The following is a 12913-nucleotide window of genomic DNA, read 5'->3' as shown; positions in this document are numbered from 1 at the left end:
GCCATAGCTAATAGCATGCAGCACTGATCGGGTGGCGCGCGCGCTATTAACGCTTTGAAAGTAAAACCATGCCAGTTAGCTCAGGGAGCTGCTCGGGATCACCGCGGAGAAATCGTGGCATCCCGAACAGCTTACAAGACAGCCGGAGGGTCCCTACCTGCCTCCACGCTGTCCGATCGCCGAATGACTGCTCAGTGCCTGAGATCCAGGCATGAGAAACCACTGATCAATGTAAAAGATCCGTGTGTGCAGTGTTATAGCCCCCTATGGGAGCTATAACATTGCAAAAAAAAAAAAAGTGAATAAAGATCATTTAACACCTTCCCTAATAAAAGTTTGGATCACCCCCCCCCCCCTTTTCCCGTATTAAAAAAACTGTGTAAATAGAAATAAACATATGTGGTATTGCCACGTGCGGAAATGTCCGAATCATGAAAATATATAATTAATTCATTTTTGGTCACTTATCATATCATGAAAAAATGAATAAAAATTGATCAAAAAGTCAGATCAATGCAAAAATTGTACCGCTAAAAACTTCAGATGACGCCGCAAAAAATTAGCCCTCACATAGCCCTGTACGCGGAAAAATAAAAAATTTATAGGGGTCAGAAGATGACAATTTTAAACATATAAATTTTCCTGCATGTAGTTATGATTTTTTCCAGAAGTACGACAAAATCAAACTAATATAAGTAGGGTATCATTTTAATCGTATGGACCTACAGAATAAAGATAAGGTGTCATTTTTACCGAAAAATGTACTGCGTAGAAACGGAAGCCCCCAAAAGTTACAAAATGGCGGTGTTTTTTTTTCAATTTTGTCTCACAACGATTTTTTTTCCCGTTTCGTCGTAGATTTTTGGGTAAAATGACTGATGTCATTACAAAGTAGAATTGGTGGCGCAAAAAATAAGCCATCATATGGATTTTTAGGTGCAAAATTGAAAGAGTTATGATTTTTTAAAGGTAAGGAAGAAAAAAAAACGAAAATGCAAAAACGGAAAAACCCCTGGTCCTTAAGGGGTTAAAGACTCCACACAACTTATGAACTTAATAATATTATTTTACCGCCATCTTTTTCATTTTTAACATTAGATGTTTTTTCACTTTATTCAAATATTAGTACTGATTTAGGTTTATCTGCCATACGAGAATATTTTCAATGCGATTCCATGATGGACACAAATCAAGCCAATTTTTTTTGTTAGTCTATTTTATTTATTTTAGTGCACACACTTTTTTCTTTTTCTGACACTATATAATGGCAGACCAGGGGCTTTGCTATGGGGACACGCTTTGCCCCCAGTTATGCTAATTTGTTTATGGGTAGGTTTGGGGCGCTCCACATAGCACAGTCCCTGGTCTTCTCTCCCCATATTGCATTTTTTATAAGATTTATTGATGATTTGTTTTTTATTTGGACAGGAACTTATACGCAGGCCTTGGAATTTGTGAAACACTTGAATTCTAATTTGCGAAGATTAAAATTTTCTAAATTTTTCTGTGGAGGCGATCCAATTTTTACATCCCGAAATTTTGAATTAGTCAGGAAGTATTTCCACTAGTACTTACTTCAAATCAGTGGACATGAATAGTTTCCTCCAATTTGAGAGTGCTCACTATCCCGCTTGGCTGAGGAGCGTCCCCTATGGTCAGTTTCTGAGAGTGCGAAAAAATTGCACCTTGGATGCTGACTTTAATCAACAAGTATCCCTGCTTAGGGGCCAATTCTCAGCCAAGGGATATCCGCAGAGCATTCTTAGTAATGCTTATCAAAGGGTTAAAAATATGAAACAGATAGAATTGGTTACCCCCAAAAAAATAAAAATGAAAATTCAGGGAAAGAAAGTGAAAATATAAATAAGACCCAAGAGCAAAAGAAATTTAAATACAATTTTATTACTAGTTATAATTGTTGGGCTTCCGAGATCTGAAATATTCTACAGCGAAATTGGCCTATAATTTGCAGTGATCCTATAATGAAAAACCTCATACCCACTACCCCTGGAGTAACATTCAGGCGATCTAAAAACCTACAAAGCTTAGTAGCCCCTAATAGATTAAAAAATAGTATTATGGAAATTAAAACTTCTCAAAAATTACTGGTCGGCTGTTATCCCTGCAATAGGGCATGATGTTTATGTTGTTCCATGATTGGTACTCCAAATTTTATCTTTGAATAATTTCAAACTAATCGAACATTTTTTATTGAACATAAAGTAAGCTGTGACACCCAATTTGCTGTATACTGTATTTATCGGCGTATAACACGCACCCCAATTTTAATAGGGAAATTTAAGTTAAAAAAAATACATATAAGATAAATGACAGACTAAATGACATATCATCCCTCTAACTTTGATTTTGCCTGAACTTCAGTTTGGTCCCCCCTTCCAGTGCCACATCATTCCTCCCCTTTTATCAGCCCCTGTGCCACATTTACACCCATCCCCCCTTACCCTCTCATCATTCCCCCACTGTCTCATCATTCCCCCACTGTCTCATCATTCCCCCACTGTCTCATCATGCCCCCCCTGCTCATCATTCCCCCTTGCTCATCATGCCCTTTCCCCCCCTGTTTTTGATATATATATTTTTTCCCCATCTTCCTTACCTAGCCATGCTCGGCAGGCCAGGTCCAGTGTCGGGTCTTGCGGGCTGAGGTCAGTGAAGCAGGATGAGTGACGTCCTCTGCCGGCTGCACAGCATCAGGGATGTCACTCATCATTTGCTGCAGCCGCCGCTGGTCAGTGTGGCAGCAGCGCCGACCGCAGCCACCTTAGAATAGTCACAGCAGCATTGAATGATGAATGACGTCCCTGATTCTGTGCAGCGGAGCTAGCAGAGGACGTCACTCATCCTGCTTCACTGACCGCAGCCCGCAAGACCTGGCCTGACGAGCGTGGCTAGGTAAGGAAGATAAAAAAAAAATCAATAAAAAGCAGGGGGAAAGGGAGGGAAAAAAAAACTAAAACAAATTGGGAGCCGCACGCTGGTCACTGATTTAAAGTGGCCGTGGCCAGGCTGCTAATTCTTAACAAGCAGCCACTGCTGCGCCCACTTTAAATCAGCGACAAAAAGATTTCTCGGCGTATAACACGCAGGCAGACTTTTTGCCTTGAATTTAAGTTTTAAAGTGCGTGTTAAACGCCGATAAATACGGTATTTATTGTACTGCAGTTGTCGGCTGCAATATGTGGGTCGTACGATCCAAACTGTACGATCACGGATGTGCAAGCATAGATCCAATATCAAAAAACAATTTTTTATTGTATAGTATTTCTCATCATTTTTCCACAATACATAATAATAATATTAATGATTTACATTTAATTCTTTTGGAAACTGTTCCCAAAACAATTCCAAACCGCTATCAGAAATTGTGAATCCTATTGGATTTTTAAACTTGCAACCCTGACCCCTCAGGGACTTAATGAGCCAATAGAAAATGTTCGATAATCACTTCCATATATATATATAAAAAATTATTTTGCTTATATATTTATATATATTTTGTTATGTTATTTTATTAATTTTCTTTTGTCTTTTTTTTCTCCTTTGCAATGTATTGCATATATGTGTTATTGTGGATATTTGTAGAGATTATCTTTCAATAAGAAGGTTTTTATATATATGCAATAGTTTTTTGTGATTTGGTGTGAATTCCGCTTTCACGGACCTCACGCTATTATTCACAATATGGGTACTGCTATACACAGATGATTTGGTTTTCCCTGTGTTTTTGTATTGTCAGTGAAATGGTTAACTCTTACCTATATAAACCTGCTGTGAATCCTTCTTGTTATGCCTGAGGAAGCTGCGCATGTGCAGCGAAACGCGTTGCATTCTGGTCAATAAATCCTTTTTATGCATACATCTGCCTGGTTGATCAGCGCCGTTGAGCCGGTTTTTCCTGAAGCCAAATTTCCAGTTTCTAAAAAAGATGTCAGCAGAGAGCGCTGTGTTCCAAAAAGAAAACCTTTTCCTCTGTAGCATACAGACCCTAAAAAGTACTGGAAAATTAAGATTTTTTAATAGAAGTAATTTGCAAATCTGTTGAACTTTCTGGCACCAGGTGATTTAAAAAAAAAAAAAAAGTTTTCCACAGGAGTACCCCTTTAAAAATTCTATGTCTTGGAGAAGGTCTAAGGCTATGTTTATACGGTGGAATGTCCGCACCAAAAAACCTCTGTGTGGACATTTCACTGACAGCGGAGCTCCGGCAGAAAATGCTGGCATTAGGACCACTCACAAATGCGCCGTCTTATAGACAGCAATGCATTTCCTTGTGGAATCTGCAGAAAGAGTAGATGTCACTATTCTTTCTGCAGACGCCGGAATCTGAATATCTACTGTGTGAAATCAGTGGGACTCTGCTGCTGCGGAATGTTGGAATATTCATGCGGAGTTCCACACGGACATCCTGGAGTTTAAATACTAATTACTATAAAAAATATATATATAATTATAAAATAACATTCTTTACGTTTTTTTTTTTTTTTCCAGGCCTTCCCATCTTTAGTTATATGTATTATATTATATTACAGTAATGTATTCCTAGTGAACTGTATTACTGCTAAATGTGTTTTTTTTTATTCAATAAAAAAATTTTTTTTGTTTTTTTTTTTTGTTACAGAATTGCATATTATTTTACATTTTGGCATACTAAATTGAAAGGCATAGCAATGTATGCCCTTTATACGACATGTATTTTGGGACTTCATAACTAAACTTTTTTAGGGATTCTTCCACATTTGCTAAACGGCTATAGTGTTTTAAGCTATTAAAGTGATTTATTTTTTTTTTAAATGATTGCTAATGGATTTACCATTTTAACACATGTACAGTATTACTACTTTATTCTGTCTGTTTAGTGCTTATAGATTGCTACAGAAACGTATTTTTTTTCTCCATTGCAAATGGATTTCAAACTAAGTTTATAATGTCAAGAAAACCTCCTTGAAATATATTCAACATGCGTATATCCACTATTGTGTATGATCTTTTTCTATACATAATATGGCTTAGAAAATTTGTCAAGGATAAAGGTTTGAATGTTGTTGGAGATGGTTATTTTTTTTTTTTTATTAGTCTTTTTTTTTTTTTTGTTAATTACATTTTCTAATCTATACCAGAATTAAAGTAGGTCATAGAGAACTGTTGTTCACCCCTCTCTCTACTACTTACCGAGCATGCATCTACTATTTTCTGAGGAAGACAAGCCACTGCCAGAGGTCAGAGGCGTACCAATAGGGGTGCAGAGGTAGAAGTTGCATTGTGGCCCTGGTGCCTAAACGGACCCAAAGGCACATCTGCCCTGTAAAAGTCCAGTATTTTAAGGGCACATGGTAGACATGGGGCCCTGTTGCAGATTCTGCATTGGGGCCCAGAAGCTACAAGTTATGTATCTGCCAGAAGTGTCTGGCTGTACCTTTTTCCCACTAAAATATTTAGAACATGATGAAATCCAGCATGCCCATTCATTCTTTTTCTAGACATACTCCATCAGGAGGAGAGGCTGGAGGCCCCCTACAGACTAAATGGTCTGCTAATCCTGCCCAAATTTTGGTGGATTTGCCCATTTTTAATGTTTGTGGCCAGCATTCCTTGTTTGCAAGAAGACCAAAGGTGCCAAATATTTAATCTTGCATAAGACAAATACCATCCAGATATTGCTGTCTTATTGCAACAGTTTAAAGATGTTGTTTGATATGGATCATCAATACCAACCTGAAGTGTCAGCACATTATCACCAGATTAAGATTGTTGGGGTCCAATGAGTCAAGAATGGAGCCCTCACCTTTTTTGTGCTACTCTCTGAAATCCACTTGTACAGTCTGGCTTCTGGCAGTGGATCGCCAATATCATTTATCAGTGAGTGCGATGTCAGTGCAAAGTAGTGAACAGTAAAAGCAATCAAGTGATTGCAATTAAAAGCCCCTATTGGGATTAAAAAAAAAGAAAAGTCTGTACTAAAAAAAAGGTTTTTGAAATTGTAAATAAGCCACTCCTCCAATAAGTGACATATACAAACATATTTGGTATCGCTGTGTGCAAAAATGCCCAAACTATTAAACCTTAATGTTCATGATTCTGTACAATTTATGGAGTTAACCTAGAAAAAAAAAATCCTACCTATTTTTAGTTACATCACATCCCACAAAAAATTAAATTAAAGGTGTTCAAAAAGTCACATACACGCAAAAGTGGTACCGATAATATCTACAGATCATGTCACAAAAAATGAGCCCTTACATCCCCATATATGGAAAAATAAGAAAGTTCTACAGGTCAGAATAGGGAACATTTATTTAACCCCTTAACGACGCAGGACGTATATTTACGTCCTGCGCCGGCTCCCGCAATATGAAGCGGGATCGCGGCCCGCATCATATCGCTTCGGTCCCGGCGCTCATCAACGGCCGTGACCCGCGGCTAATACCACACATCGCCGATCGCGTCGATGTGCGGTATTAACCCTTTAGAAGCGGCGGTCAAAGCTGACCGCCGCTTCTAAAGTGAAAGTGAAAGTGACCCGGCTGCTCAGTCGGGCTGTTCGGGACCGCCGCGGTGAAATCGCGGCGTCCCGAACAGCTTGTAGCGAATGACTGCTCCGTGCCTGAGATCCAGGCAGGAGCAGTCAAGCGCCGATAACACTGATCACAGGCGTGTTAATACACGCCTGTGATCTGTGTAGAAGATCAGTGTGTGCAGTGTTATAGGTCCCTATGGGACCTAAAACACTGCAAAAAAAAAAAGTAAAAAAAAAGTGTTAATAAAGGTCATTTAACCCCTTCCCTAATAAAAGTTTGAATCACCCCCCTTTTCCCATAAAAAAAATAAAACAGTGTAAAAAATAAAATAAATAAACATATGTGGTATCGCCGCGTGCATAAATGTCCAAACTATAAAAATATATCATTAATTAAACCGCACGGTCAATGGCGTACGCGCAAAAAAATTCCAAAGTCCAAAAAAGCGTATTTTGGTCACTTTTTATACCATTAAAAAATGAATAAAAAGTGATCAAAAAGTCAGATGAAAACAAAAATCATACCGATAAAAACTTCAGATCACGGCGCAAAAAATGAGTCCTCATACCGCCCCGTACGTGGAAAAATAAAAAAGTTATAGGGGTCAGAAGATGACATTTTTAAACGTATACATTTTCCTGCATGTAGTTATGATTTTTTCCAGAAGTGCGACAAAATCAAACCTATATAAGTATCATTTTAACCGTATGGACCTACAGAATAATGATAAGGTGTAATTTTTACCGAAATATGCACTGCGTAGAAACGGAAGCCCCCAAAAGTTACAAAATGGCGTTTTTTCTTCGATTTTGTCGCACAATGATTTTTTTTTCCGTTTCGCCGTGCATTTTTGGGTAAAATGACTAATGTTACTGCAAAGTAGAATTGGCGACGCAAAAAATAAGCCATAATATGGATTTTTAGGTGGAAAATTGAAAGGGTTATGATTTTTAAAAGGTAAGGAGGAAAAAATGAAAGTGCAAAAACGGAAAAACCCTGAGTCCTTAAGGGGTTAAAAACATTTTTTTAACTGTAAATTTTTAATTGAAATTTTCAAACATATAAATCAAAGAAAATGACAAGCAATCATAGCAACACGGGCGTTGCCCACAAGGATAAAGGATGGGATAAACCGAAGGCTAGCTACAAGCCACTATGGCATGCCAACAAACAAACTGACAATTCGATAGCTATACAGTCAACAAAAGGCACATTCCTGTATATGAAAACAATAATTAACCGAGCCCAGAGGCAACACAAACAACAACAGGGGGAGGGGGGATAAGGGATAGGGAGGGGAAAAACACTGAGAGACCACAGAGACAAACACCAAACAAAACAAAGGACACAGAACAGGAGAAAGAAGAAAAAGAAAAGGAGAAAAGAAGTAGGGAGGGAAACAAACTCGACAGGTTAAGGCGGTGGTCGTCAGAGAAACGATCCCAAGGTTCCCAAACCGAGAGAAAGGAGGGGATAGTGTTATTCAACAATGCCGTAAGGTACTCCAAGGAACGGATCTCTAAGATGCGTGCCAGTAGATGAGACTCAGAGGGGGGAAGGGTTCATTTCCAATATTTAGCAATTTGAGTTTTAGCGGCCAGAGCAATGTACATGAAAAGTTTGAATGGTTTCTTAGAGAGGGCGGGATAGGAAAGGTAGAGAAGGTATATTTGGGGGTCCAGCGGGACCGAGACACCCAGGGCACCCGAGACGAAGCGTTGCACCAACTTCCAATAGTCACCCAGAAGATATGGAAGACTGTACCCAACCCCACCCCACAACGTCAGCATTGAGGAGGGATAGCAGGATTAAATGGGTACTCCGGTGGTCAACGTGTTTTTCCGTTTTTGGCTTACCCTATTTATTTTGTTTCATTTCTATACTTGTTGTTTAGGCGACTCTATTTCCGTTCTTTGTTGTATTTTTATCCCCCACTTTCTTTTCCTATCTTTGCTTCTATTTCCTGTTTCTTGCTGTGCTGAAAACTACAAATCCCAGCATGCTACATGCCTTGCTGGTTTGGGGCGGCTCCTTTTTTTTTTTTTGTTCCGCCCTTTACCCACCCTACTATTTTCCCAGGTCGGCCTCCTTATACACAGCACACTAATATGATCAGCCCTGGTTGGGATACACTGGCATACACACACAAAAGGGACTACAACTCCCAGCATGTGTCATTCAGGAGTCTTCAGTCTGTGGTATAACACCAGCATGCTGCCTCTGTAGTCTCCTGGGGGTTGTAATTCACCACACCTCTATAGGGCATACACTAGTGTTTCCCAACCAGGGTGCCTCCAGGTGTTGCAAAGCTACTACTACCAGCATGCCTGGACAGTCAAAAGCTGGTAGTAGTAGTTTTGATACAGCTGAAGACACCCTGTTTGGGAAACCATGGACTTTGTTTGTAATATAATGAATAGGCTAGGCCAGTGTTTCTCAATCAGTGTGCCTCCAGCTGTTGCATGACTACAACTCCCAGCATGCCCAAAGACTGTCAGGGAATGCTGGGAGTTGTAGTTTTACAACAGCTGGAGGCACACTGGTTTGGAAACACTGGTGTAACATGATGTGTATGCTGAATAGGTTAGGACAGACTTTGGGCATGCTGGGAGTTGTAGTTTTGCAACAGCTGGAGGCACACTGGTTTGTAAACACTAGCACATATAATATTGTGTATAATGATACCAACACCAAAATAATATTTAACTACTGCCAAGATTCATACCACTGGTGAGTGGATTTACTGCAGACCACACCAAATATCGCAGCAACCAACAATGGGTTGTTGCGATATTTGGTGTGGTCTGCAATAAATCCACTCACCAGTGGTATGAATCTTGGCAGTAGTTAAATATTATTTTGGTGTTGGTATCATTATACACAATATTATTTAAGGTGTGATTTTAGGTAACATATTAAAAGTTATGTTTTAAAGCACCCCCCTTATTATAATTTTTCTTAGTTGGATAGTTTCCACTAGAAGGATTTTTTTGCATTCCAAATTGCTGGGAGGAATGAGCCCCTTGCAGGCTCTGTCTAAAAATCTTGCATATCTGATTATTCATTAAAAGAAGATGCAATATAGCCAAAAATCTTAACCACTAGAGTACCCCTTTAAGTCTATTTAAAAGCTCAGGTGTGTGATACGAAACCGTGATCATCTTATACTGGGTTTCCTTATAAGCCGTGCAGATGGACGCCTTAGATGCTCTCTCCCAAATAACACGCCAATGAGGGAGAGTAAGAGAAGCGCTGAGGGCTTCATCCCAGCAGCCCATATAGCAATGAGCAAGGGGATCACCATCAGGGGGCTGAAGGAGGAGATGTCGGAGAGAAGACCCCGCACCTGAGGTCCACCATGGCACAACCTTTCAAAGTCAGTAGGCTGAGAGACCACAGTAGATCCAGTTGTGGAGGTCAAAAAATGCCAAAGTTGCAGGTAGTGGAAGCGCTCAGACAGGGGGAGATCCCAACAAGACACTAGCTGTTCAAAGGGTAAAAGAGCGTGAGACAAGGGATCTACAACATCAGCCCAGCAAGAGAGGCTCCGGGAGCCCCACTCCTGCACCATAAGGGTGGACATGCCTGCTGGAAAGGTTGGACAGTAAAGGAAAGACCGCAAGGGGGAAGAGGGGGAATATAGTTTAAACTTCCCAGAGCAGTAACCCCAGACAGAATAGGGAACATTTGAACATACTTACTTTGTTAAAGTTTAACTTCAGAAAGCATAACACTAATAAAAAAGCATGAAAAGTTGGATATTGTTTAATTTGTTTTCACCCACAGAATAAAAGATAACATGTCAGTTTTACCGTTAAGTACACTGCGTAAAAACGAAACCCCTCAATTTGCAAAAAGTTTTTTCTCAATATCCCCTCAACTGATATACACTGCTCAGAAAAATAAAGGGACCACTAAGATAACACATCCTAGATCTGAATGAATGAACTAATCGTATGAAATACTTTCGTCTTTACATAGTTGAATGCGCTGACAACAAAATCACACAAAAATGATCAATGGAAATCAAATTTATCAACCCATGGAGGTCTGGATATGGAGTAAAACCACACTACAGGCTGATCCAACTTTGATGTAATGTCCTTAACCCCTTCATGACCCAGTCCGTTTTTTTCAAATCTGACATGTGTCTCTTTAAGTGGTAATAACGTTGGACTGATTTTTACCTGGCAAAGTGATTCAGAGAGTTTTTTCGAGACATATTGTACTTTATATAAGTGGTAAATTTTTGTTGATACATGAAGTGATTTTTGTGAAAAACTTAAAATATTGTAAAAAATTGGAAAAAAAATTATTTCTCTATGTTTGAAACTCTCTACTTGTAAGAGAAATAGTCATGCCAAATAAATTTAGTTATTAATTCACATCCACAAGGGTAGCTCCCACCATCACTTTTTTTCTTTTTTCTGTCCCTGCCTATTACCCATCTATCCCTAACCCCCTCCCTGACTTAAATTTTTTTTTTTACATATTAAAAATGCCTTTTTGTCTGCCTGGTAGTGTGCTCACTACCAGGCAGACTTCCCCAGCAGGCACCACGTCATTGATGCCTGCTGGGGCCGACACTTCCGCCCGTAGTTCACCTATACAGGGTGTCTCCAGCTGTTTCCCCACTACAACTCCAAGCTTGCCCTGACATCTATTGGCTGTCAGGGCATGCTGGGAGTTGTAGTGGGGAAACAACTGGAGGCATACTGTATAGTCCGCACCGCAGTGGATGAATTCCGACTTGTTGCCAGGCTTCAACGAGTCGAAATTCATTAGTGACGTCACTGCCGAATGCATTCGGCCACTAGGAGGGCGACCCCTAGTGGCCGAATTTAAAAGTGATTTTAAACTGTTTTAAAATCACTTTTATTAATTAAAGTATATTAGAGATATGTTGTAGTACTTAAGTACTACAACATATACATTTTTTGATTTCATGACAGTGCCCATTTAAGCATTCTTTTACTTTTTTACAACATTAGAAGACATATTATTATAAGCATTTTTTCAAATTTATCTACAAAAGTTCAAAATCACATTTGTTTGTGGGAACAGTTAAATTTCGAATATGTGTGTGTATATATATATATATATATATATATATATATATATATATATATACACATATACAAAAAAGGGGAGGAGAGAGCTGGCACTGTAAAAATTACTTGTAGTCAAAAAATGGGTGCTCTGCTCCGACGGGTTCAAACTCCAAAACCTTCTTCCAGTACAATCCAAAAAAGGGGAAGCGGCACTCCAAGATACAGAAAATAAGTGTTTTTATTCACCCATTAGATGTTATGCGACGTTTCAGCCTCACCATAAGGCCTTTCTCAAGCCAGAGAAAGGCCTCATGGTGAGGCTGAAACGTCACATAACACCTAATGGGTGAATAAAGACACTTATTTTCTGTATCTTGGAGTGCCGCTTCCCCTTTTTTGGGATTATATATATATTTATATACATACACACACATATATATATATATATATATATACATACAGTACAGACCAGTTTTCTTTATTTTCATGTCTATGAAAATTGTAGATTCACACTGAAGGCATCAAAACTATGAATTAACACATGTGGACTTATAGACATAAAAAAAGTGTGAAACAACTGAAAATATGTCATATTCTAGGTTCTTCAAAGTAGCCACCTTTTGCTTTGATTACTGCTTTGAACACTCTTGGCATTCTCTTGATGAGCTTCAAGAGGAAGTCACCTGAAATGGTCTTCTAACAGTCTTGAAAGACTTCGCAGAGATGTTTAGCACTTGTTGGCCCTTTTGCCTTCATTGGGTTTAGGTCTGGTGATTGTAGAGGCCAGGTCATCTGGCTCAGCACCCCATCACTCTCCTTCTTGGTCAAATAGCCCTTACACAGCCTGGAGGTGTGTTTGGGGTCATTGTCCTGTTGAAAAATAAATGATGGTACAACTAAACGCAAACCGGATGGAATAGCATGCCGCTGCAAGATACTGTTATAGCCATGCTGGTTCAGTATGCCTTCAATTTTGAATAAATCCCCAACAGTGTCACCAGCAAAGCACCCCCACACCATCACACCTCCTCCTCCAGGCATATAGAATCCATCCGTTCACCTTTTCTGCGTCGCAAAGACACGGTGGTTGAAACCAAAGATCTCAAATTTGGACTCATCAGACCAAAGCCAGCATGGGTTTACTAAGGATAGAAGTTGTCAAACCAATCTAATTTGCTTTTATGAAGAGGTGAGTAGAAGCCTTGACAGAGGAATGGCTGTGGACATAGGGGGAGATTTATCAAAACCTGTGCAGAGGAAAACTTGCCCAGTTGCCCATAGCAACCAATCAGATTGTTTCTTTCATTTTTCACAGGCCTTCATAAA

Source organism: Hyla sarda, chromosome 3 (genome assembly GCF_029499605.1).
Source record: "Hyla sarda isolate aHylSar1 chromosome 3, aHylSar1.hap1, whole genome shotgun sequence".
Lineage (NCBI taxonomy): Eukaryota > Metazoa > Chordata > Amphibia > Anura > Hylidae > Hyla > Hyla sarda.
The sequence above is the reverse complement of the archived record's forward strand: the minus strand, read 5'-3'. Positions refer to the sequence as shown.